The 25,149-nt window shown below is 43.6% G+C and overlaps 1 protein-coding gene across 3 annotated transcripts in view; it reads left to right on the forward strand.

The window, feature by feature from the left end:
* The window catches only part of MAP2K5 (mitogen-activated protein kinase kinase 5), a gene marked incomplete at both ends in the record, with an annotated part of 273,181 nt that overhangs the window by 202,040 nt on the left and 45,992 nt on the right, over positions 1-25,149 (forward strand). The window lies entirely within an intron of this gene.

Here is a 25,149-nt window from a genome sequence, read left to right on the forward strand (position 1 = left end):
ATGGTGTGGAAAGCTTATATTTTGTTTCCTAATGAAGCACAATGCCCAACATCCTCGGAGCAAGTTGTGTTGTACGCTCTGAGCTGTGTTACTGAACTGGCCTTGTCTTGAATCCTCTTCGCCTGGTTCTGGCCAGGCTTCCCCGGCAAAGACAGGCTGGTCCTCAGGGGTGTCAGAGGCCCCAAAGACAAAACACGCTCCTATTAATTGACCTTCTCCCTGGCCAGATGGGGAGGGAGCTGGAAATTAAAGAGATGCCACTTTTTCCACAATAGATATGTAAAGTCACTCAGTAGGCCAAGGTCGGAGTTGAGCAGCAGACGTAAGGCACATAGAATTTGCCTTCCTCGCTTTGTCTACTCAGAGCATAGCGGGGCGAAGACAGGGCTCCGAGCCCCAGGCCAGCAGTTCAGCTTTGGTTTCCTAGTTGGGCATCACCTTGAGAACACACCCCTGACTTCTTGTGTATCCCACTGTAACCAGTTTTCTCACCTTTTAACTTACCTTGATCGTTCTCCATCCAGTTCTACTGTCCCTGTGCCTTCATGGAGCTAATCTTACTGTGTTTCTTTCTCAACTAACTTGTTCTACATCTTATTCTGACTTTAAATTCTGGTTTTTCTTTTTTCTTTTCTTCTGTACGTGATCCGTGTTAGGATATACAAGGCCCTCGAGAAACATTAACATGTTTTAAAACCTGAGCTTGTCTGGCCTTGGGCTTGCCTGTTAGCAATATTTATTTTTAATTTTTAATTTTCTAATATTTAGAACACTTGTAACTAGAGAGGGATGGCGATAAATGATTCGGATAGGAAAGTTTGAAAGAAAAAAAAACCGTAATTCATAGTTATTCCTCTCAATTAAACATCTGCATAACCAGTTATGAGATTTGGGAGAAAAAATAAAGATCCTCCTAGGAAAAAAACAAACACACATACATATCACAATAATAGTAAGAATGGGGCTCTAACATCCTTAATGGCTGCATCAGACAGTCCATATATCCCCTGCAAGCCATAAACCATGTTGGTGCAAAATGAAGGCATCGTCCTGAAACAAATGGAGACTCCATTATCTGAAATATCAGACGGGCCTCCCGGATCTAACAGCTCGCCAATATCTTCTGTCATCTTAGATTCCAAAAGCATCCTATCCCCACCAGAATCCTCCTAATTAAACTGATTTTCCTGGGGTCCCCCTTCAGTTTTGCTTCGGGAAGTGCCCAGGGAAACTTGGCCCACCCAATTAAACGCACAGCCCGCTGCATTCCCTGGGCTTACTCTTCTCGGTTTGCCAGGGTCCTGGGCAGAACATTCATGTGCAGATATTCCTCCCCAATAAAATGCATATTGCTAGAGAGCTCATGTGGCGGTTTTCCGGATCAAATAGAGACATTTATTCCATTTTTAAAGTAGCAGTGGTTGCTGTAAGTGGAAAATATTTTATGTGCTTCATTTGGGGGAAATCGGGAGACTTGAAATTATCATAGGGCCACATTCTGTGAAGCCGTGTGCCACTTAAATGGTATGGTTTGTGTGTGTGTGTTTTTTCTTCCATAGTTTCTTTCTCCATCAAGAGAAAAGTTTAACTTAGTATTCCCATTTACTCTAAGATCATATTAAAATAATCTTCCTCTTGGAAACTTGAGAAATTGACAGTCTTTCCTGAAGCCAGCCTGGTTTTGGAACTGAGCTGACACTGCAGTAGGAGGACCAGGGAAGGTCAGCCAGCCGACCCCAGGCCCAGGCTGGCCTCAAAGAAAGGCGGGTAGAGGCCCGTGCGCGTTGTGCTGGCCACGCGTGCGTGTCAGGCTTCCATGGCTCTGATGCAGGTTCCTCCTAGAATAGCCCAAGGACCAACTGCATCGCAGTTACTTCAGACTCATTACAGATGCAGAATCCTGGGCCCTGATCACTGAGTTAGACTTACTGGGGAGAGTGCCCAGAATCTGCTGGCTTCCTCAGTAACTCTATATTCACATCGAGAACCTCTTCTAAAAAGACTTTTTAAGAGTAAGCCTGCCAATTTGGGTCTCATGGCACCTATATATCTATTTATCCTCATTTACATCTGACTTGTAGGACTTCTATTTGGGAGTGAATCTATCGAGCCAGGAATTGAGCTGTTTTACTCCTTGGGTATGGGTATCTTGCGCTTAGTACGTACCGTTTTCGATAGAGAAAAGTCAGGTCCAGAAGCACTAGCTCTAAGGGAGCCCAATTCAAACAAGATGGGTATTTGGGGGGGGAGGTCATATTCAAAACAGTTGCATAGCAAAGCCCAGTGCAGCATACTTAATCATTATGTGGATTCAGCCTGCCCTTCCGTCACAGCCTGGCAGAGTCAAGAAGTAAAACAAGACCAAGGTAGACAGCGCCATCCCAGAATGGCCAGAGGGGAGTGTTAGGGCCAGCCTGGGAGTCAGGGCTAGGATCAGGGGGCAGAGCCAGAGTTAGCCAGCATGTGCTCAAACAGAAGACTCCAGAAACTAAACAGAAAAGTAAGAATCATGAACACGAAGCTTGGACCGCAGATCAGGAACCAGAAGGGTAGCTAAGATGGCAGGAGGTGTGAGGCTCCACTCAGAAATCTGGGCGATCCGGTGTGATCAGGTATAAATGATATCTTCAGGTGCCGGCTGGCGCCTTAGAGTTGCTTCTCGACGGTTCTTACCTGAAGACCCTTTGGCAGCCAGGCCCTCCCCGCGTCCCTGCCCCACCTGCCCTGTGCGGTGCTTCCGTTCATAGTGAGTGGTGTGACGACGGGTCCCAGATGCCTTAGCTCTCTGATATATCTGGGAATAAGGTGGCCCCCTAGCATCTATAAAACTGAAATTTATTACTTTAAACTGACATCTGTGATAAAAACTTGCATTTTTAGAAAGAAATGTTTCTGAAATGTGTTTGTCCTTGGCAGCCCGTTGACAGTGGTGAATATTACTTAACCTTTTCTGGGTGACTCCGTCCCAGTTTTAAACATGGTACTGAACTAAATATTGATGTACCAATGCCCTCTAAGGCTGTAAAATTGTGTGGGGCTTACTCTGTCCTTTCACAGAATCTTACCAACCATCTTGCCTGTGTGTTTGGCTCTGACACTGGGTGATGACTGGGGGCCTCATGAAGTGCATGGAGCCGTTTCCCCAGGCCAAATGGCCCTCTCCACAGTGTGAGCGTGGGTCGGCGCGTCCCTGTGTCCTCTCCTGTGGTCGCCTCTCTTCTCTGCAGTTGTTCCTTATTCTTGTCAGTTACTTACCGTGGCCCCAAAGGTCCAACCATCTGTCTTCAGTCTTTATACTCCCAATAGTGACCCTAGCCAAAAAGTACCGAGTGAAATCAGACACCCAAGTGTCTTTGTGTGTGTGTGGGGGGGGGGTACTGGGGTTCCTGGAAACCCTTCTACCTCCGGGCTACACTCCCAGACCTCTTTTATATTTTTATTTGGAAACAGGTTCTCTTAAGCCAGTGAGGCTGGCTTTGAACCTGCGTGATCCTCCTGTCTCCGCCTCCCAAGTGCGGGGATTACAAGCGTGCGCCACCACGCCCGGCCCCAAGTGTCATTTGTAAAGTCAAACAGGCTTAAAGGGGAGGTAGAGGCTCCGACCCCCCTTTAATGAAGTGAAACAGCTTGGCTTGTGCTCACTCATTCAGCAAATAGTTGCCGGTTGCCCACTGTACACTAGCCCGGATCGAGCCAGCGTGGTGAGGAGAGCCCCCAAGCTGGACAGACAAGGCTGGTGGACACCCAGGGTACCGAGGCCAGCTGCAGACAATCTGTGAGTTGGGTAGGAAGCTAGCATTACAGTCCTGCTTCCTGAGCCACTGCCAGTGCAAGGACTCAGATGGCCGCCTAGACACTGAAAGCTCTGTCCTGTGCCTGGGCTCCTGGTGTGACTGGCAGTGGAGGGCAGCCACACTGGTGGTCAGGTGTTTATGCATCCATGATGTTTGGGACGCCGGGCCCTGGGCTGGCTGGAGCCAGCTGGGATGGGGAGCTGATACTGGAGAACTACGAAGACGAGTAGGTATCTCAGCCTTGAGTCAGCCGCTAGGTGGTCCACAGCTGTGGAAAGGAGATGGGCACAGAAATGAACCGCTATGGCTCAGTGCAGGATGAATAGTATTGGACCTAGGACTGAGGGTAGAGCAGGAGAGGTGGCATTTAAATGTGGTCTTAAGCCAGGCGTGGTGGCGTACGCTTGTAATCCCAGCATTTGAGAGGCTGAGACAGGAGGATCCAGGTTCATGGACAGCCTCGGCTACTTAATGAGGCCCTTTGCAACTCAGTGAGACCTTGTTTTAAAATAAAGAATTAAAAAATTAGGCCGGGGGTGTAGTTCAGAGGAAGAATGCCCCTGAGTTCTATCCCCAGTAACACAGACACACACACACACACACACACACACACACACACACACATAAACACAAATGTGGTCTTAAAAGACAAGTAGGAATTCTCAGATTAAGAGAAGACTCAAGTAAATATCAGGCAGAAGGGCTTGAAACTATCTTGTGAATCATTTTTGAGCTCACAGATGTGTTTCAGAACACTCTAAAATATGACAACCAAAAAATAGGTTATTACTCAGAGAGTGTACACGTTTCAGGCATATTATAGTTAAAAATGAATTTCTATCTAGCATCTGTAGGTGCTCAACAGGACAATTAGCAAATACCTGATTTATGCTTCTGTTTATTCATTTTACCCATACGAAGTGAATTCATTTAAGTGACATTTTATAAAGAGTTGAGTTTCTTAGAGCTAAAGATTTGTAGCCAGGCATGCATGGTAGCACACACTTTTAGTTGCAGTACTTTGGAGGCTGAGACAGGAGAATTGCAGGTTCGAAGCCAGCCTCAGCAACTTAGTGAGGCTCTCAGCAACTTAACAAGACTCTGTTTTCAAATAACATAATAACTCTAGGGGCAGAGCCCAGATCCTCAGTAACACACACACACACACACACACACACACACACACACACACCTCAAAATTTGTGAAATACTAAAGTGCTTCTGACATAGCAAACTTTCAGTGGCTAGTAATAGCCTGCAACTGGGCCAGGTATGCAGGTAACCGTGGATATAAGATGCTAGCTGAATAATTCTCAGATTTGCTGACCAGCTGACCATTCTTCCCTTCTGTGGATATAAAGGGAGAAGGATTCGGCCTTGGGAATGGCATGGCATGGGATTCTCAATAGAACATCTGATGGAGATCTCATTTCCTTTGCTTTTTTGAATTAAGCTTCCGAAGGAAAGTTAGCACAAGAGCAGGTTGATAGAGAACAGTCATTTACAGAAAACAGAGACCCAGAAGACAACTGACCTGGGAGCCAGAGTCCGGCCAGCACAGACCAGAAGTCATCCATAACAGAAGGAAATTTGGAAAATCCTCAATTATGCAAAAACGGCACATTTGTACATAACTAATGGGACAAAGAAAAAAATCAAAATGGAAACTAGAAAATACCTTCATATGTACAAAGTATAATATTTAGGAGAGGCAGTGAAATCAGTGCTCAAAGGGATGCTAGCTGTAAATATCTACATTAAAGAAGGAGAATGCTCTCAAATCAGTAGCTTTAACTCTCTTCCTAAGAAACTAGAAAAGCCAGATGTGGTGGGCCACACCTGTAATCCTAGTACTTGGGAGCCTGAGACAGGAGGCTTGCAGGTTGGAGGACAGCCTCATCTACTTAGCAAGATTCTCAGCAGCATAGTGAGACCCTGTTCAAAATAAAAAATAAAATAGAACCAGAGATGTAACTCAGAGGTAGAGCACCCCTGGTACAATCCCCAGTAACATAGAAAAATAAGAAGGAAGGAAGGAAGGAAGGAAGGAAGGAAGGAAGGAAGGAAGGAAGGAAGGAAGGAAGGAAGGAAGGAAGGAGTAAAAGAAAAACAGACTAAATCCAAAGCAACTAGGAAATCAAAATAAGTAAAAGAGAAAAACAGTAGAGAAAATCAGTGAAACTAAAAGTTGGTTGTTCCAAAGAAACAAGATTTCCCATCCAGCAGACAACTAAGCAAAGAAGAATAAACAGTATCTCAAACAGAAATAAAATCTTAACATGTTAGGAATTAAAAATTATCTCTCTATAATCACACTGAATGTAAACAGCCTCAACTCCCCAATAAAAAGACATAAAGTGGCAAAATGGATTAAAAACCAGAATCCATCCATCTGCTGCTTACAGGAAACATACCTTACAAGTAAAGATAGGAACAAACTCAAGGTAAAGGGCTGGAGCAAGGTAATCCATGCTAATGGAACTCAAAGACAAGCAGGAGTAGCAACTATGATATCAGACAAGTTAGACTTCAAACCCAAACTTATTAGAAGAGACAAAGAAGGTCACATTTTACTGGTAAAAGGAATAATCCAGCAAGAGGAAATATCAATTATCAACATCTATGCCCCAAACATAGGTGTAGCTACTTTCATAAATCAAACTCTTTGTGACATGAAGTCACACATAAATCCCAACACAATAATACTGGGAGACTTCAACACACCTCTCACAACACTAGACCGATCTTCCAGACAAAGGGTCAGTAAAGATGACTCAGAACTAAAGAACACCATTAACCAAATGGACCTGTTGGACACATATAGAATATTTCACCCAACTACAGCAGAGTTTACATTTTTCTCAGCTGCTCACAGAAACATCTCCAAAATAGATCACATCCTGGGACACAAAATAAGCACTAGCAAATTTTAAAAATGTTACACACTTCCCTGTATCATTTCAGACCATAATGGAATGAAACTAAAAATCAACTATAAGAAGAGCCAGAGAAACAACATAAACATGTGGAGACTGAACACCACACTTCTGAGTGAAGAATGGGTCATAGAAGATGTAAGAGGTGAAATCAAAAAAATTCTAGAAACAAATGAAAATAAAGATACAACATATCAAAACCTTTGGGACACTTTGAAGGCAGTATTAAGAGGAAAATTTATAGCACTGAGTGCTCACATAAGAAAGACAAAATCTTCAAATAAATAACCTAATGACACACCTCAAAGCCCTTGAAAAGCAGGAACAATTGAACCCCAAAGCCAGTAGAAGATAGGAAATTATTAAAATTAGAGAAGAAATTAACAAAATAAAGAATAAAAAAAATACAGAAAATCAACAAAACCAAAAGCTGGTTTCTTGAAAAAAATAACAAGATAGATAAACCACTAGCCAACCTAACTAAAAAAAGAGAGAATCAACCCAAATTATGAAGATAAGGGATGAAAAAGGAGAAATTACTACTGACAGTGTAGAAATCCAGAGGATTATCAGAAACTACTTTGAAAAACTGTACTCCAACAAAATGGAAAATCTGGAGGAAATTGTCAACTTCCTAGATAAATACAACCTTCCTAAACTGAGTCAAGAAGATATAGAACACTTAAACCAACCAATAACAATCAAAGAGATTGAAACAGCAATAAAGAGCTTACCATCAAAGAAAAGCCCAGGACCAGATGGTTTCCCAAGTGAATTCTATAAAACCTTTATAGAAGAGCTAACCCCAATACTCCTCAAACTATTTCACGAAATAGAAAAAACTGGGGACTCTCCCAAATACATTCTATGAGGCCAACATCACACTAATACCCAAACCGAATAAAGACAGTTCAAGGAAGGAAAGCTGCAGGCCTATATCTCTGATGAACTTGGATGCAAAACTATTAAACAAAATACTAGCAACATACGTTCAAAACCACATCAAGAAAATTATACACCATGACCAGGTAGGGTTCATCCCAGGGATGCAAGACTGGTTCGACATACGAAAATCAATCCATGTAATTCACCATATAAACAGAATCAAGGACAAAAATCACATGATCATTTCAATAGATGCTGAAAAAGCATTTGATAAAATTCAACATCCATTTATGATAAAAAAAAACACTGCAGAGAATTGGAATAGAAAGAACATATCTCAACATTATTAAGGAAGTCTACAATAAGCCCACCACCGACATCATATTAAATGGGGAAAAACTTCAAGAATTCCCCCTAAAAACAGGAACGAGACAAGGATGTCCATTATCACCACTTCTCTTCAATATAGTACTAGAGACTCTAGCCAGAGCAATAAGGCAAGAAAAGGAAATCAGAGGAGTACACATAGGAAAAGAAGAACTCAAACTTTCACTATTTGCAGATGACATGATACTATATTTAGAAAACCCAACAAACTCAAACAAAAGGCTTATAGAACTGATCAACAAATTCAGCAAAGTATCTGGATACAAAATCAATCTTAAAAAATCAGAAGCTTTCCTGTACACCAACCATAAATCCACTGAAAAAGAAATTCAGAAAACACTTCCACTCAGGATCTCCCACAAAAAAATAAAATGCTTAGGAATGAACTTGACCAAGGAGGTAAAAGATCTCTACAAAGAAAATTATAAAACACTGAAAAAAGAAATCGAAGATCTTAGAAAATGGAAGGATCTTCCATGTTCATGGATTGGCAGAATAAATATCATTAAAATGGCCATCCTTCCAAAAGTGATCTACAGATTTAACACAATGCCCATTAAACTACAAAGATCATTCCTCACAGACATAGAAAAATCAGTCCTTGAATTTATCTGGAATAACAAAAAGCCCAGAATAGCCAAGGTAGTTCTCAGCAACAAAAACCATGCAGGAGGAATCACAATACCTGACTTTAAACTAGACTACAAAGCCATTGTAATAAAAACAGTATGGTACTGGCAAAAAACAGATACATAGACCAATGGAGCAGAATAGAAGACCCAGAAACAAGTCCACACACTTTCAGCCAATTGATTTTTGACAAAGGGGCCAAAAACATACACTGGAGAAAAGATAGCCTGTTCAACAAATGGTGTTGGCAAAACTGGTTAACCATATGCAGAAAATTGGAAATTAATCCCACTTTCTCACCCTGTACAAAAGTCAACTCACGATGGATCAAAGACTTGGAAATCAAACCAGAGACCTTGAAGCTTCTTGAAGAGGGCATAGGTCCAACACTGCAACACATAGGCACAGACAAACACTTTCTCAACAAGACCCCAAAGTCACAACAAACTAAAAGGCGAATCAATACGTGGGATTGCATGAATCTGAAGAGCTTCTGTTCAGCAAAGGAAACTGACAAGAACCTCAGTCGAGAGCCAACAGAATGGGAGAAGATTTTTGCCACCTACACCACCGATAGAGGACTAATATCTAGAATATACAGAGAACTCAAGAAACTCAACACTAAGAAAACAAAGCATCCAATAACAAAATGGGCAAATGAACTAAATAGACACTTCACAAAAGAAGAAATTCAAATGGCCAATAAATGCATGAAATAATGTCAACATCACTGGCAATCAGAGAGATGCAAATCCAAACTACCTTGAGATTTCACCTAACTCCAACTAGAATGGCCATCATTCAAAACACAAACAACAACAGATGCTGGCGAGGATGTGGAGAAGTGGGAACTCTAAGACATTGTTGGTGGGATTGCAAATTAGTGCAACCACTTTGGAAGACAGTATGGAGAGTCCTCAGAAGAATGGGAACAAATCTACCATTTGATCCAGCAATACCACTTCTGGGTATCTACCCAAAAGAAAGGAAACCAAACTACCAAACTAATGCATGTGTATCTATGCTCATAGCTGCACAATTCACCATAGCCAAACTATGGAGCCAGCCAAGATGTCCATCAACAGATGAATGGATTACAAAACTGTGGGATATGTACACGATGGAATTTTACTCAGCCATTAAAAAAAAAACTCAATTACATCATTTTCAGGGAAATGGATGGAACTGGAGGACATTATGCTAAGTGAGATTAGTCAGTCACAAAAAATAAGAAAGCAGATGCTTTCCCTAATATGTGAGAGTTAGGAAGAAATGGGTCATAGGGGAAACTCTAGATGAAAAAGGAAATCCTATGGAGGAGTAAACAACGCAACCTAGAGGAGGAGAAAGGAGGGGGGAAGAGGAAAAATCTCTAAAACACACAATGTATTTAAGCATAGCGAAGTCAATCACTAAGCCAAGCAAGGGAAGGACGGACGGGGAGGGAATGGGGTAGGTATTGGGTAGGGGTTAAATCAGTGATGTGTGCATGTATGTACACACAAGTTTTTTTTTATCCCAATATGATGTATGAATATAATGCACCAATAAATTTTTTTTAAAAGTTGGTTCTTTGAATAGATCAGCAAAGCTGGATGTGGTGGCATGCACCTGTAATCCCAGTACTTGGGAGGCTGAAACAGGAGGATCGCAGTTTCATGGCCAGCTTCAGCAACCTTGTGAGGCCCTCTGCAACTTAGTAAGACCCTGTTTCAAAATGAAAAATAAAAATAGGGCTGTGTGTGTAACTCAGGGATAGAATTCCTCTGGATTCGATCACCAGTACCATTAAAAAAAAAAAAAAAGTTCATGTATTACAGGACACCAAAAAGAAAGGAAAAAAGACAAGTGGTAGAATGTGAGAGAACATTTGCATATCATATATCTGGTAAAGGTCTAGTATCCAGAATATGTAAATCATTCTTATAATTTTTTTTTTTCGGTACTGGGAATGGAACCCTGGTTCATTCTACCTCTGAGCTATACCTCCAGCCCTGTTTTTTATTTTGAAACAGGGTCTCACTGAGTTGCAAAGGGCCTCACTAAGTAGCTGAGGCTGGTCACAAACTGGGATCCTCCTGCCTCGGCCTCCTGAATGCTGGGATTACAAGTGTGCGCCACCACACCTGGCTTTGATTCTTACAATTTTAAAATGGTCAAAGGATGTTATTTATTTATTTATTACTATGGATTGAATACAAGGGCATTATACCTCTTGAGATAAATTCCCAGCCCTTTTTTATTAATTTTTATTTTGAAACAGGGTCTCAAGTTGCTGGAAGTCTTGGTATGTTTCTGAGTCTGGTCATGAACCTGCAATTCTCCTGTCTCAGCCTCCCACATAGTGGGATTACTGGTGTGCACCACCAGCCCAATTGGTCAAAGGGTTTGAATAGCATTACTCCAAAGAGGATGTTCAAATGGTCAATAAGCACATGGAAATATCCTCAATATTGTTAGGTAGAGAAATGTAAGTAAAAACCACTCCCACTAGGATAGCTAAACATTTTTTAAATGGAAAATAACTAGCATCAGAAAGAATGTGGAGAAGTTAAAACACTCGTAAGTTGCTGGTGGCATGTGGAATGGTGCAGTTACTATTGAACAGTTTGGCAGTTCATCAAAAAGTTAAACATAGAGCTCATGCCTATGTTAAACATAGAGCTCATGCCCCAGTGCTAGGAGGCTGAGACAGAGGATCATAGGTTTGAGGCCAGCACATAGTAACTTAGGAAGACCTTGTTTCAAAATGAAAAATTAAGCCAGGCGTGGTGGCACACGCTTGTAATCCCAGCGCTTGGGAGGCTGAGACAGGAGGATCGCACAGGTTCGAAGCCAGCCTCAGCTACTTAGTGAGGCTCTCAGCAACTTAGTGAGACCCTGTTTCCAAATAAAGTATAAAATAGGTCTGGGAGTATAGCCCGGAGGTAGAAAGCCCCTGGGTTCCACCCCCAGTACCACCAAACAAAATAACCAAAAAAAACAAAATGAAAAATTAAAAGAGGCTGGGGATATAACTTACAGGTAGAATGCCACTGGGTTCAGTCTTCAGTGCCACACACGTACAAAAAGAGAAAAGTTGAGCATAGGACTGGGGTGTAGCCCAGTGGAAGATTGCTTCCCTAGCAGGACCCAGGAATTCTACTCCTAGGGATACATCCAAGAGAATTGAAAACGCATGTCCACACAAAAACATACGTGAACATTCATAACAGCATTCATAATAGCCCAAAACCAGAAAGAACCCAAAAGTTTACCAACTGATAAATAAGAAAAGAAAAAAAAATGTGATATGCCTACACAGTGTAATATTATTCAGCCACAAAGAGGAACAAAGTATTGATAAGTGCTACAGCATGGATACACCTTGAAAACATTGTGCTAAATGAAGGAAACCAGACACAAAAAGCCACATAGTGAATGAAGCGCTCGCTTGTAATCCCTGCGCTTGGGAGGTGGAGACAGGAGGATCACGCTGGTTCGAAGCCAGCTCCGCTGGCTTAAGAGACCCTGTTTCCAAAAAAAAAAAAAAAAAAAGTATGAAATAGGTCTGGGACTGTAGCCCGGAGGTAGAAGGGCTTCCAGGAACCCCAGTACCGCCAAAAAAAAAAAAAAAAAAAAAAAAAATTATTTACATGAAAGGTTGGCAGGGAAGAAGTCCACAGAAGATGAAAATGGATTATTCATTAAACACAAAGTAGGCTGGAGGGGAGAGGGGCCTTGGAAGTGACTGTTATGGGTCCTAGGTTTCTTTTTAGGGTGATGGAAATATCCTGGAACTGAACACTTTGAAACAGCGAGTGTGGTGGTACACCCCTGTAATCCCAGTACTTGGAGGCTGAGACATTAGATCACAGATTGGAAGCCAACTTTAGCAAATGAGGGAGACTCCGCAACCTAGTGAGACCATTTCAAAAACTAAATAAAATAAAATAAGTCTGGGGGTTTAGCTGGGAAGTTAATGCCAATGGGTTCAATTCTCAGTGCCAAAAACAAAAAAAAGCAAATGGTGAGTTTTATGTGAAATATATTACAATTTTCTAAAAAGGTCAAAGTTAAAAAAAAAAAAAGAAAGAAAAGAAGCAAGGTTTTCTGTGATAGCCTCTGCTTAGCAACTCTGTTACAGGACAGAGGTTTATTTTATCCAAATAGGATGGGCCTCAGTAGAATAAAAAGGAAGACAAACTTAAACTACATTCCATTTTGTGTAAAAACAGGACCTGAGTTGCTGAGGCTGACCTCAGACCTACAATCCTTCTGCCTCAGCCTTCCCAGCATGCACCACCACGCCTGGCTCTGATGTATTTCTCTTACTGTGATGCTCTCAAAATCCCATCTATTTCTGTTCTTTATAAAGCTGAGTGAGACTTCATTGTGTAGAAGCCATATTTTCTTTAATGGACACCTCAGCTGGTTCCGTAACTCAGCTGTTGTGAACGGCGCTGGTCTGCACACGGGCGTGCATGTATCTCTACAGCATGCTGACTGTGGTCCTTCTGAGTGAACACCGAGGTAGAGCTGGACCGTGGAGTGGTTCCACCCAGGCCTTTTGAGGAGCCTGCATACTGATTGCATAGTGGTTGTGTGTAAGTATTCTTTTTTCCCTACATTCTCACCAGCTTTTATTGTTTATATTCTTGATGACTGCTGTTCTAACAGGAGCAAGATGAAATTCCACCGTAGTCTTGATTTGCATTTCTCTAGTCGCTAGAGATGTTGAACATTTTTTCATATATTTGTTGGACATGTGCACTTCTTTTGAGAAGTGACTGTTTAGTTCATTTGCCCATTTATTGATCGGGCTGTGTTGGGGTGTGTGTGTGTGTGTGTGTGTGTGTGTGTGTGTGTGTGTGTGTTGAATTTTTTAACTTCTTTATATAGCATAGATAGTAACCTCCTTTCAGAAGAGTAGGTCGCACATCTTTTCCCCATTCTGTAGGCTGTGTCTTCACACTCTTGTTCCCTTTGCTGTGCAAAAGCTTTTGAATTTGATGCCATCCCATTTATTGATTCTTGGTAAGTTGACCCCTGAGTATAGGAGTCCGATTCAGGAAATCATTTCCTGCGCCTGTACGTTGGAGTGTTTCTCTATGTTTTCTTCTAGCAGACTTATAGAAATCCGTGTTTTAATTTATGTCAAGGAGCATCACTGAACTTCTTGGACCATAATCTCTACCACATGCTGGGATAAGCCCTCGCCGGATGACTTCATGAACTAGTGGAAGACAAACTCATGCACTGAGTATGGTGCCGTGTGGTGAACACTGCACTGAAGCCACATGCACAGTGCTGTGCAGCGCGCTGCCTCCGACTGGCTGTGGCTTGGTAGGCCCAAAGAGGTGGGAGGGGAGCACAGACAGCTTCAGAGAGAAGGAGGATAGCCGGCGCACACCTGTAATCCCCGTACTTGGGAAGCGGAGACAGGAGGATTGCAGGTTCTAGGCCAGCCTCAACAACTTTGCAGGACCCTCAGCAACTTAGACCCTCTTTCAAAATAAAATGAAAAAGGACTGAGGGTATACCTTGGAAGTAGAACCCCCTGAGTTCAATTCCCAGTACTCCCATTTCCACCAAAAAGAGGGAGATGTTTGAGCTGGGCCATGGAGAATAGTGGGCCATTTATGATGTGAAGGAAAGGATAATGTCGCTCAGCAGAGGGAGGGACACAGCGTCAGAGAGCATGGGGCAGCTGTGAAGGCCAGTGCATGATGGTCCAGAAAGCACCGGCCACAAAGCAGGGCAGGGAGATCCCTGAGGGTTCCACACACTGAGTCTGTATTTTCTCCAAGGTAATTCTGTGGCTATGGGGTGAAAGGAGAAACAGGCGCAGACGAAAGCTTAGCAGCTTTTGTGAGAATGGGGTTATAGCCGAGTTGGTGGCCTGTAATCCCAGTACTTAGGAGGCTGAGACAGGAGGATCGTAGGTTTGAGATCAGCTTCAGCAACTTAACAAGACCCTGTTTTTTTGTTTTTTTGTTTTTTGGGTTTTTTTTTTTTTTTTTTTTTTTGGTGGTACTGGGGTTCCTGGAAGCCCTTCTTCCTCCGGGCTACACTCCCAGACCTATTTTATATTTTTGAAACAGGGTCTCTTACGCCAGCACGGCTGGCTTCGAACCTGCGCGATCCTCCTGTCTCCGCCTCCCAAGCGCGGGGATTACAAGCGTGCGCCACCACGCCCGGCAACAAGACCCTGTTTTAAAATTGAAAAAAAAAATTTTTTTTTAAAGGGCTAAGGCTATAGCTAGGGCTGGGGATGTAACTCAATGGTAGAGGATCCTTGGGTTCAGTCCCCAGTACAGCCAAAGCTAAGCATCAAAGAGGCATTCCTCGCTTTTCTCTTCCCTTTTCAGTCCTCTGTTTCCTCATCGTCTTCTGCCCACATGTCACCTTTTAATAGAACGTGTTTGCCAGCACCTTCTGCTCCCCAGGCTCACGTAGGTAGAGGTGCTGGCTCTGGTTAGCCTCCGCCCCCTTCTTCGCTGCATCCAGAGGAGGCCAGCCTCGGCCACTGCCTCCCTCCACCCCTTACATGTAGCACTTTCTCAAAACATCCGCAGAGCCACATAAGTGAAGAGCCCATGAAAGGGCGGGCTCTGGTGAGCCCCGGGGTTTGGTGGGTTGATGATTGTCCTCCTCCATGACATATTGATGTATTGATTTATTTCCTTTGTGTATATACCCAAAAGTGGGATTGCTGGATCATACGATAGTTCTATTTTTGTTTTGTTTTGTTTTGTTTTTGTTTTTTGTTTTGTTTGTGGTACTGGGGATAGAACCCAGGAGCATTCTACCTCCGAGCAATACCAACATGTCTATTTTTATATTCTTTATTTTGAAATGGTGTCACTGAGTTGCAAAGGGCCTCACTAAGTAGCTGAAGCTTTTCGCGATCCCAGATCCTCCTGTTTCAGCCTCCCAAATGCTGGGATTACAAGCGTGCGCCACCACACCTGGCTCTATTTTTAATTTTTTGAGGAACCTCCACACTACTTTCCATGATGGCTTCACCAGTATACATTCCCACAAAGAGCAATGGAGAGTTTCCTTTTCTCTACATCCTGAGTCCAGATGTTCTTTTGACTTTTGATAGTAGCGATTCCAACAGATGTGAGGAGACCCTCCTTGTGGTTTTGATTTGCTCAAAAGGCTGAGTGTTGAAGACATTTGCAAAATAGGTTACATCTTCCCATCTAAACGGTAGGAGGTTTTTTCACATGTTTTTCAAAACTTACCTAGAAAGTAGGTGAACATGAAGCTATTCTGGTTTGGTTAGATGTTGGGAGACAGATCTCCACCCCGTAGCAGCCACACCAAGACCTTCGAGTTCTGTAGATCATGGCTTGCAACCCAGGGGCTTTGACCTCCGAGCTACACTCCCTGCCCTAATTTTTATTCTTTATTTTGAAACCGGGTCTCACTAAGTAGCCGAGGCTGTCCGCGAACCACGATCCCCCAGGTCTCAGCCTCACGAGTGCTGGGATTACAAGCGTGCGCCACCACGCCAGGCTGCAAATGCACATCGAGCCTAGAGTTAAGTGTGAGGCTAGAGGAGGAAACAGGCGCACTTCCACCATTAACACGTTGCCCTCCAGTGAGGGAGCCAGTGGGCACACGGTCGCACACGGCGGGGTTTAACTGCAGGTGGAGGAAGCGGCGCGACCAGACGGCCTGTGCACTCAGAACCACGGTGAGTGGCCGTCGTTTAAACGCTCACATAAATGGGCATTTGCAGTAGGTATTTAGCGATGTTTTCAGCTGTATATGTTCTAAAATAAAAGCCCCCAGGACCAAAAACAAAAGAAAACATGAACAAGGAGCTGGGTATGGTGGGACACACCTGTGATTCCAGCAAAGGGAGTAGGATTGAAAATTCAAGTCCAGCCTGGGTAACCTAAGGAGACCCTTAAGAGATGTAGCTAAGGGGTAGAGCACCCGTGGGCGTAGTCCCCAGCACCTCAAAAACAGGGGGAAAAAGAGGACTGTTAGGAAGCTTGGGCTCTGGCTTTTTTTTTTAATATGGGGCTTTAATTAGGACAGTGTTAGCATGATCGAAGCATATTTAGTAGACAGAATAAACTGTGTTTGGTGAGTAAATGGATAGAGGAGGGTAGAGAAGAGGATTCAGCGGTAGAGAACGGGGCTCGAGCAGTCAGACACCCAAATTGTTTCCCTGTGTTGCTGTGCTTTCCAACAACACTCCATTTTATACATGTGGAGACTGAGTACCAAAGAATAGGGTTCCTTTCACCATACTATACAATTATTTGACACAGTGTAAGCAAAAGGGAAAAGCTAGACAATTCTAAAGGGTTTTGCCTGGTTCTGTTTATCAGTTCATACAATATTGGGGATCAAAGTATTTATGTATTTGTGGGGTTTTTTTCAGTACTGGGGATGGAACCCAGGGGCATTCTACCTTCAAGCTACACCCCCAGCCCTATTTTATATTCTTTATTTTGAAACAGGGTTTAACTAAGTTGCAGAGGGCCTCACTAAGTTGCTGAGGTTGTCTGTGAACCTCGATTCTCCTGTCTTAGCTTCCCAAGTACTGGGATTACAAGTGTGTGCCACCACGCCTGGTGGATCAGAGTATTTCGATTAAAACATGAAAGATTGAAGCCAAGAAGGGAGGATAGCCGGTTCACAGCCAGCCTCAGCTACTTAGTGAGGCCCTTTGCAACTTAGTAAAATTGATTCAAAATAGGATTAAAAAAAAAATAGGGCTGGGAATTTAGCTTGGAGATAAAATGCCCTTGGATTCAATCCCCAGTACTGCAAAAAAAAAAAAAAAAAAAAAAAAAAGGCTCTTAAGCCTCTCTTTGTTTTGTTTGTTTGATTTTGGTACTAGGGTTTGAACTCAGGGCATTCTGCCTCTGAGCTACAACCTCAGCCCTTTTTATTTATTTATTTTCATTTGGAAAGAGGATCTTGCTAAGTTGCTGGCACTTGCCTCAAATCTGTGATCCATGTGTCTCAGCCTCCTAAGTACTGGGATTACAGATGTGGGCCACCATGTCTGGCTTCCTTTGTTATCAAGACAGAAAAAAAAAATGAAAGGAAGGAAGGAAGGAAGGAAGGAAAGAAAGATGGATGGATGGATGGATGGATGGATGGATGGATGGATGGAAGAAATGAAGGAAGGACTTATTTGTACAGAATCACTTATTCCTGGACAGAATAATTGAGAAGCTTCTGGCTATGCAAACACTGTGCTGATAGGGGGGGATAAGAATTACTGCCTAAAAATACCTCCTTTGACTTTAAAAAGTGCTTCTACCAACTCGAGGGGATAATACCCTCCTGTCTTTTTCCAGAGGGTATTGCTATAACTCTGGCTTCTGAGCTAGGGGCAAGAGGAACATCTCCCAGCATCCAAAGGATGACCTGTTCCTTTCATAACATTTAACACAGATGGTTTAAAGGTCCAGGAGACCTGGGTCTGAGCCCCGCAGCTGCCTGTGCAGGCCAGAGCTTCTGGCCACACCGAACTCTCCAATAAACAGGTAGATATGACATGGGATTTTATGGTCTTTGCAATTTGTATGAGCTCATGACTGAGGCATTAGAAACCTGGTAAGTTAATACAAGTGAATACACACAATAGCTTGTCCTCTGGCAATATTGCTAACTAGACCTGTGCCTCATAGTGTTGGAATATTTAATTGGAAGCCTGAAAACCGATATTCCTCTTTTATGTAAGGCAATCTTTAGAAATCTAATACCTCCTTTGAAAAGTCCAGTGTGTTTAAATTAATACAGTTTGGCTGGCTTGAAGATTGAAAATAGGTTAGCATTAAGGCCAGGATTCCTTTAGTAATTACTTTTTTCTATTGGTAATAACTATTTCTTTAGAAATGACATTAACATTCTACCAAAACACAGCAGTAATCCCGAAGTTAATGTTCTGTTCATTTATAATTATATTTAATTCATATTTATGAGTTGTTGGGAGGGAGGAGTAAAAAAGAAGTGAGTTTAAAAAATGTTGCAGAAAAAACAGTTTACGAATTTTATCTGATAGTCTAAAAGATGTACAAAAATCACTTGAAAAATGAAAAAAATATGGAGGTAAAAAGGAAAAAATGGGGGATAACTAGAGATTGGACTCAGGGGCTTCCTAACTCCAAGATATACTCCTGATCCTTTTTATTTTTTATTTTGAAACAGAGTTTCATTAAGTTACAGAAGGTCTTGCTAAGTTGCTGGAGCTGGCCTTGAACCTGAGTCCTATCACAGACTCCCAAGACTGGGCCCCTAAGCCTGGCTAAAATTATTTTTTTAAATAGAGTTGTATAGTCAGATGTTATAACTACTGCTGAAAATATGTATTTTTATTACTTCTCGGTGGCATTGAATGAATTCAATAGACTTTCTTCATTTCCTTTTTTTAACTAACCAAAATATTAATCTAAAGATCCCCATGATTTTGCTTCCAGTAAGTCAATTAGAGTTGTGGGGCTGTTTTTAAACAGGAAAAATTCTGCCTCTTTAGGCAGTCGCTGAGCAAGTAGCTCTGTGTTGTTTCCTTTGACATGTCCATGGAGCCTGATGTATTATTAATGGATTAATTTCTTGGTGGTGGAGGCCTGTGAATAGCGTCCTTGTGAACGGGCAGTTGCCTGGTGGGGCCAGTTTTGGCTGCTGTCATCTAACATGTGCTGCTGTATTGTGAAGTTTTGCCCAGCCGTAGGCCAACGCTCATTTAATCCTCCATGATGAGACCTACACACCCGAGCCCAAGTTGGATGCCAGGGTCAGTTACCCAGCCGCGCGGGCTGGGCACGGCTCTGCTTCACTGCCGAGCTCTGTGATCATTTCGCCTGCCGTTAATTTTCCCTAAACCAGGGGAAATGTGTGCGCGAGCGGTGAAACGTCCTCAAAAGAGATTCCAAACGGGTCGGCTGGGGTTGCTGCCTCCATTCCATTCCAGGGAGCGTAAGTTCCTTCCTTCCTCCTGGAAATGGAAGCGCCCGGGCCCACGAGATCCCGATGTTCTCAGGTCCAGAGTAGCAGATGGCATTATGATTTTCCAAACCCTGATGAACATTCTAACTGAACTTGTTCATTTCACAGTATGTAGTTCTATTTTTTTTTTCATTTCCTCTCCCTTGCTCCCTCTCTCCCCTCCTCTCTTTGTTCCTCTCATATAAACTAATTTTAAACTGATGCAATCGCTCCTCTAGGCAGCTTTAAATTCCCTTCTCTCTGGTATTTCTCATATGGAAACAGGAATGGCCCAATTTCACATTCTAAGCCTTTGAATTGTAGCTGATGTATGTAGCCTTTGAATTTGTTTAAAAACGTGTGGGCAGATCCCGCCAACACGCGCCCGCCACGCAGTCGCTGGAAGTTCTATTTGTCCCTTGCCCGTAGCTTGCAGTGCAGGTGGCAAATGGCCGTAATTATTTTAACCAACAGTTGAGTGAACATTCAGGAGGACATACAGCGTGGCGATGCGGACTTGGGCTTGCAGCGAGTGCTGAGTCTGCCTTGATGGTGTTATGGCTTGTTGGTTTTTCGGGACACAGACCTGCCAGGTTCTCGCACTTGTGTGTGGTTCAGAGGCGTCCGTGTTAACTCCATGCCTATGAAAAGAGAAATTATTCTTTCATTTAGGAACTGGCTAAGGGTTATCTTTCTCTCCTCAGTTTCTTCTTTGGTTTTTGTGTAATATAGTCTCTGATCTCCTTTTAATCAAAGACTGCTTTTAACTAGTACTTCCATGCCCAGATCCTGGTGAAGCGCCGGTGTATGTATTAACATTATAATTTGGGTTCTGGATGAGACATGTGTAGCTGGACTTTTCCAGGAGAAAAACAGCTGACCTTACCAGTGTATGAAATTCAAACACTATATAGGGACAAGGTAAAACCACAGGTAGGAATTGCTGAATAATTACCTTTAGGCCAGCCTGAGCAGGAGACTTCCCACGAGGGTGAGCTCATTTAATGGTTCCTAAAACTCAATCTCATGGATGTCAGTGGTCATGCTTGATTATTTACAGCAGTGTTTTATGAAAAAGCAAGAGAAATGCATTGGGAAGCTGCAGAGAAAGAGGACGATAACGGGTTTTACTTTTGCAAATGAAATCCCTTTGCTCCGAGACAAGCATGTTTTTGACTGCTCTGCCAAAGCCACTAAAGAAAGAGAAGTGTGTGGACGTTGGTGTGGACGTGTGTTTGTGAATATGTGTGTTCTCTTCACATCAGCCCCTCTCAGTAATGCCGCGCACTGTCACTTATGACCAACAAGAGACCTAAAAGAAAAAGGGAAAGATGTTCACTGGCTTCGGAAAGGAGGCACTTGGAAATAGAGTCTAAAAGATTAATCCGTTTTCCAATTCTCCATCCTACCTCTTTTCAAGGAACTTTACTAAAACCAAGATCTTTGCGAATGTTTAGAAAATCTCTAACTAAGCCGGGCGTGGTGGCGCGCGCTTGTAATCCCTGCGCTTGGGAGGCTGAGACAGGAGGATCGCACAGGTTCGAAACCAGCCTCAGCTACTTACTTAGTGAGGCTCTCGGCAACTTAGTGAGACCCAGTTTCCAAATAAAAATATAAAAATAGGTCTGGGACGATAGCCCAGAGGTAAAAAGCCCCTGGGTTCTACCCCCAGTACCACCAAATCTCTAACTAAATGGAAATCGTTTAAATGACAACAAGGGAAGCTGACTAAATGAAGAGTTTGTTGTCACATTAATGACAAAGATTGTTTCTCTTCTCTTACCCCAGTGCTGAAGACCTTCCAAAACACGTTTAGAAGAAAAATACCTCTGATCTCCAATTTCAGTCACCTAGAGACAGATTCCTTTAGACCTGTTCATTTGCTGTGTGCGTGCGTGCGTGCGTGCGCGCGCGCGCGCGCGCGTGTGTGTGTGTGTGTGTGTAAGCCATCTGGTAGTGATACTCACTTGGCTCACAGCTGGTTCTCCATGATTGAAGGGTTTATGGGTCGGGCGGGTGTTTCAGTGGCGAAAATTCAAGCCTTCAGCCCCTGGTTCCAGGCCCATCTGAGACAAGTTCAGTGAGCTGCTGCTGTCAGCCCAGACCCAGCGGACAGAACTTCACACCAAAATGCCCGCACATATAATTTGTCGCGTCTGGCAACCCAGAGCACGGGGTGGCCCGGTGTGGAAACTGAATCCTCCTTCACTCGCTCTGCTCAGGGCGTGATGGGAAGTGGATGAGTAAACGGGGGCGCAGGGGCTAGCTTCTCTTCTGACGTCATCCTCATCCGCAAGCCTCCTCCCACCCCAGCACCATCCTGCAAAACACCCTGGGAGTAGGTCAGCTTCCTCCCGTGGTGAAGTCAAGTGCACAAGGAGCCAGAACCACTCGATTGTTCCTCCACTGAGGGACCACCCTTTCAACAAACTGTTTACCAGGCATCGTTTGGATTTGTCCCAATCTACTGTGTGGTTATGGCTTACTCTTATCTTTTTTTTTTTTTTTTGTGGTACTGGGGGTGGAACCCAGGGGCCTTTCTACCTCCGGGCTGTACTCCCAGACCTATTCTATACTTTTTTGGAAACAGGGTCTCACTAAGTTGCTGAGAGTCTCACTAAGTAGCTGAGGCTGGCTTCGAACCCGTGCGATCCTCCTGTCTCAGCCTCCCAAGTGCAGGGATTACAAGTGTGCACCACCACACCCAGCTTATCTTCTTTTTTTTGTTTTTATGATACCGATGTTTGAACCCAGAAGCATTCTTCTTCCAAGCTATACCCCAGCCTTTTTTAAATTTTGAAACAGGGCCTTGCTAAGTTGCTAATGCTAAGGCTGGCCTTCAACCTGCAATCCTCCTGCCTCAGTCTCCCAAGTACTAGGATTGCAGGTGTGTGCCACCATACCCAAATTTCTCACCATAAATGGACCAGCTCATTCTCTGACCAGCCAAGGGCACCTGTCTATCCATTTCTGTCCCTCTCCCTCAGATTAGATGTGATTGCTTCCCCCCACCCCCTTGGTTGCAGTCTGTTCCAGCAGATACTTACAGATGTAAACCTTAAAAATATTGAAACATAGCCGGGCGTGGTGGTGCACACTTGTAATCTCAGCATTCAGGAAGCTGAAACCGGAAGATCGCAATTTGAAGACAGCCTCAGCAGCTACTTAGGCCCTTTGCAACTTAGTGAGACCCTGTTTCAAAATAAAGAATAAAAAATAGGGCAGGGGTGTAGCTTGGAGGTCAAATGCCCCTGGGCTCCATCCCCAGACCCATAAATAAATAAATAAATAAATAAATAAATAAATAAATATTGAAATATTAAAACTTCGCTAATTTCCCAGAACCTACCATTAGGTGACACTTCAGATGGGTAGTTTGGGGGTTGTAGGTTACCTTCTGTGGAGATAGTTAGAGGCAGGGTCCAGTTTCCTTTTCTCTTGTTGCTTATTTATTCTTGCAGTTCTGGTGACTGAACCCACAGGTGCTTTCTCTACCACTGAGCCACACTCCTAGCCCGCCCCCCCCCTGTTTTTTTTTTTTTTTGTGTGTGTGTGTGTTTGTTTGTTTGTTTGTTTGTTTGTTTGTTTTTTGAGATAGCTTCTTGCTACTTTGCCCAGGCTGGCCTTGAACTTGTGATCCTCCTGCCTCGGCCTTCTGGGTCCCTGGGATTACAGCCATGTGCCAGACACCTGGCTGTTTGAGGTTTTTTGGGGTGGTTTTTCTTTTCTAACAGCATAGGTTTCCTCCCCAGGCAAGCATGGATCTGTCCCATGGGTTCTTCCAGTTACCTCACAAAGATGCTGCGTTAGGGCATGAAGAGTGGAGGATCAGAAGCCAATCTGGGGACTGCCAGGCAGAAGGCTGTTCCGCCAGCATAAAGCTACTGGAATTACAGTGACCTCTCTTCCTAGCACGGTGGAGAGAGCGGGGTGGTCCGAGATTGCTCTGCCCATATGAACCCAGTGCCTAAGACCAGAAATGACTGGGCCAGGTCACGGGAACATCAGGCTTGAATTCAAAGATTTACTTTAGAATGTGGAGTATAACTGAAAGTCTCCGGCTCTAGCCACCTGTCGGCCTGACGCTTGAGAGCAGTAGGTTAGACGTGGGCAATTTTAAAAAGTTTCACTTAAACTGGACAGACGGTTTAATCCAACCACGGCGTAAGCTGACCTTAGAAGTCGCCGTCGCAGCCAACACCCTGAGGCTTTTTGAGTTGTCCTTCTACCTTTCTTACATTTCACTGCCAATGCATATAAAATCCTGGGTTGGCTGGGCGCGGTGGCGCACGCTTGTAATCCCAGCATTCGGGAGGCTGAGACAAGAAGATCACGGTAATCGGACAGCCTCAGCTACTTAGCGAGGCCCTCCGCAACTTAATAGAGACCCTGTTTCAAAATAAAGAATAAAAAATAGGGCTGGGGGTGTAGCTCAGCGGTAGAATGCCCCTGGGTTCCATCCCAGTACCACAAAAACAATAAAACCCTAGGTTGAAGGAACATCTGTCTTACACAGAAGAGGGTAGATACCGAGCAGTGTTGGAGGCCCCGGCACTTCTTGCTCTTTGGGAGTGAAAGACGAAGAAGGGAGGAGAATGAAGAAAGTTCCTTGCCGTTGCCAGACTCTGGTACACAGTGTCCCTTACCCAAAATGATAGAGAGCAGAGTGATTCTGATCTCAGAGTTTTTCAGATTTTGGAATATTTGCACTTTGCCAGTTGACCATCCCCAGTCGAAAAGTCTGATATCCAAAATGCTCCAGATCCAAAACTTTATTCCCCACCTTCCACTCTGCTTTGCAGACTCGTATGCGCCAGCCTCCCTGAGCCCAGCCCTCGGGCTCCCAGGCCCTCCTGAGCCCCAGCCGTGGCGCTGTCGCTCGGCTGTTCCCCCGACCTACAGGACTGCTCCCCAGGGATATGCAGCTTATCCCTCCAGACAATACACACCTCTGTGGATGTGGACGCAACATCAGCCATCCCCCGGTGCCAGGCTCCGTGCCTGCGACATGATAGGTGCTCAAAACTGCTGAATGAATGAGGAGATATGTAATGAATATCATTTTATACGGTATTTTATGCTTAAGCCCATCAGTGTCTAAAAGTATATTATTGTCAGGGTATGTTGTCATCTTTAATTATGAATTAAAGGCCAAAGTGAAATCCTCAGGAATCATTTTTAAGCAAATGTTTCTCAACTTTTTCCAGCTGTGTCCTTCTGCCAGGCAGGTTTGAACTTCTTTCTGCCTCCCCTAACACACACGCAAACCTCTTTGAGTGCGTAAGCACACACATATGCACGTGCTCAAGTGGACATACACACACACACACACACACACACACACACACACGCACGCAGATTTTCTGATGCTTGCCTGTTTTTATGCCTGAGTACCTTGCTGACAAGCGCTAATAACAAAATACCCAGAGAGAGTCCGGTTGAAGTTAGCATACATTAAACATTCTGAACTTGTCCTTCTGCTCATAGATTGTGCATAATTAATAATTAAACAGTTTCGGTTGTAATGGGTTGACCTTCCTGAACTCTTCATTACGCACCAGCAAAGGCATCAC

The sequence above is a fragment of the Muscardinus avellanarius genome (genome assembly GCF_963383645.1).
Source record: "Muscardinus avellanarius genome assembly, chromosome: 3".
Taxonomy (NCBI): Eukaryota; Metazoa; Chordata; class Mammalia; order Rodentia; family Gliridae; genus Muscardinus; species Muscardinus avellanarius.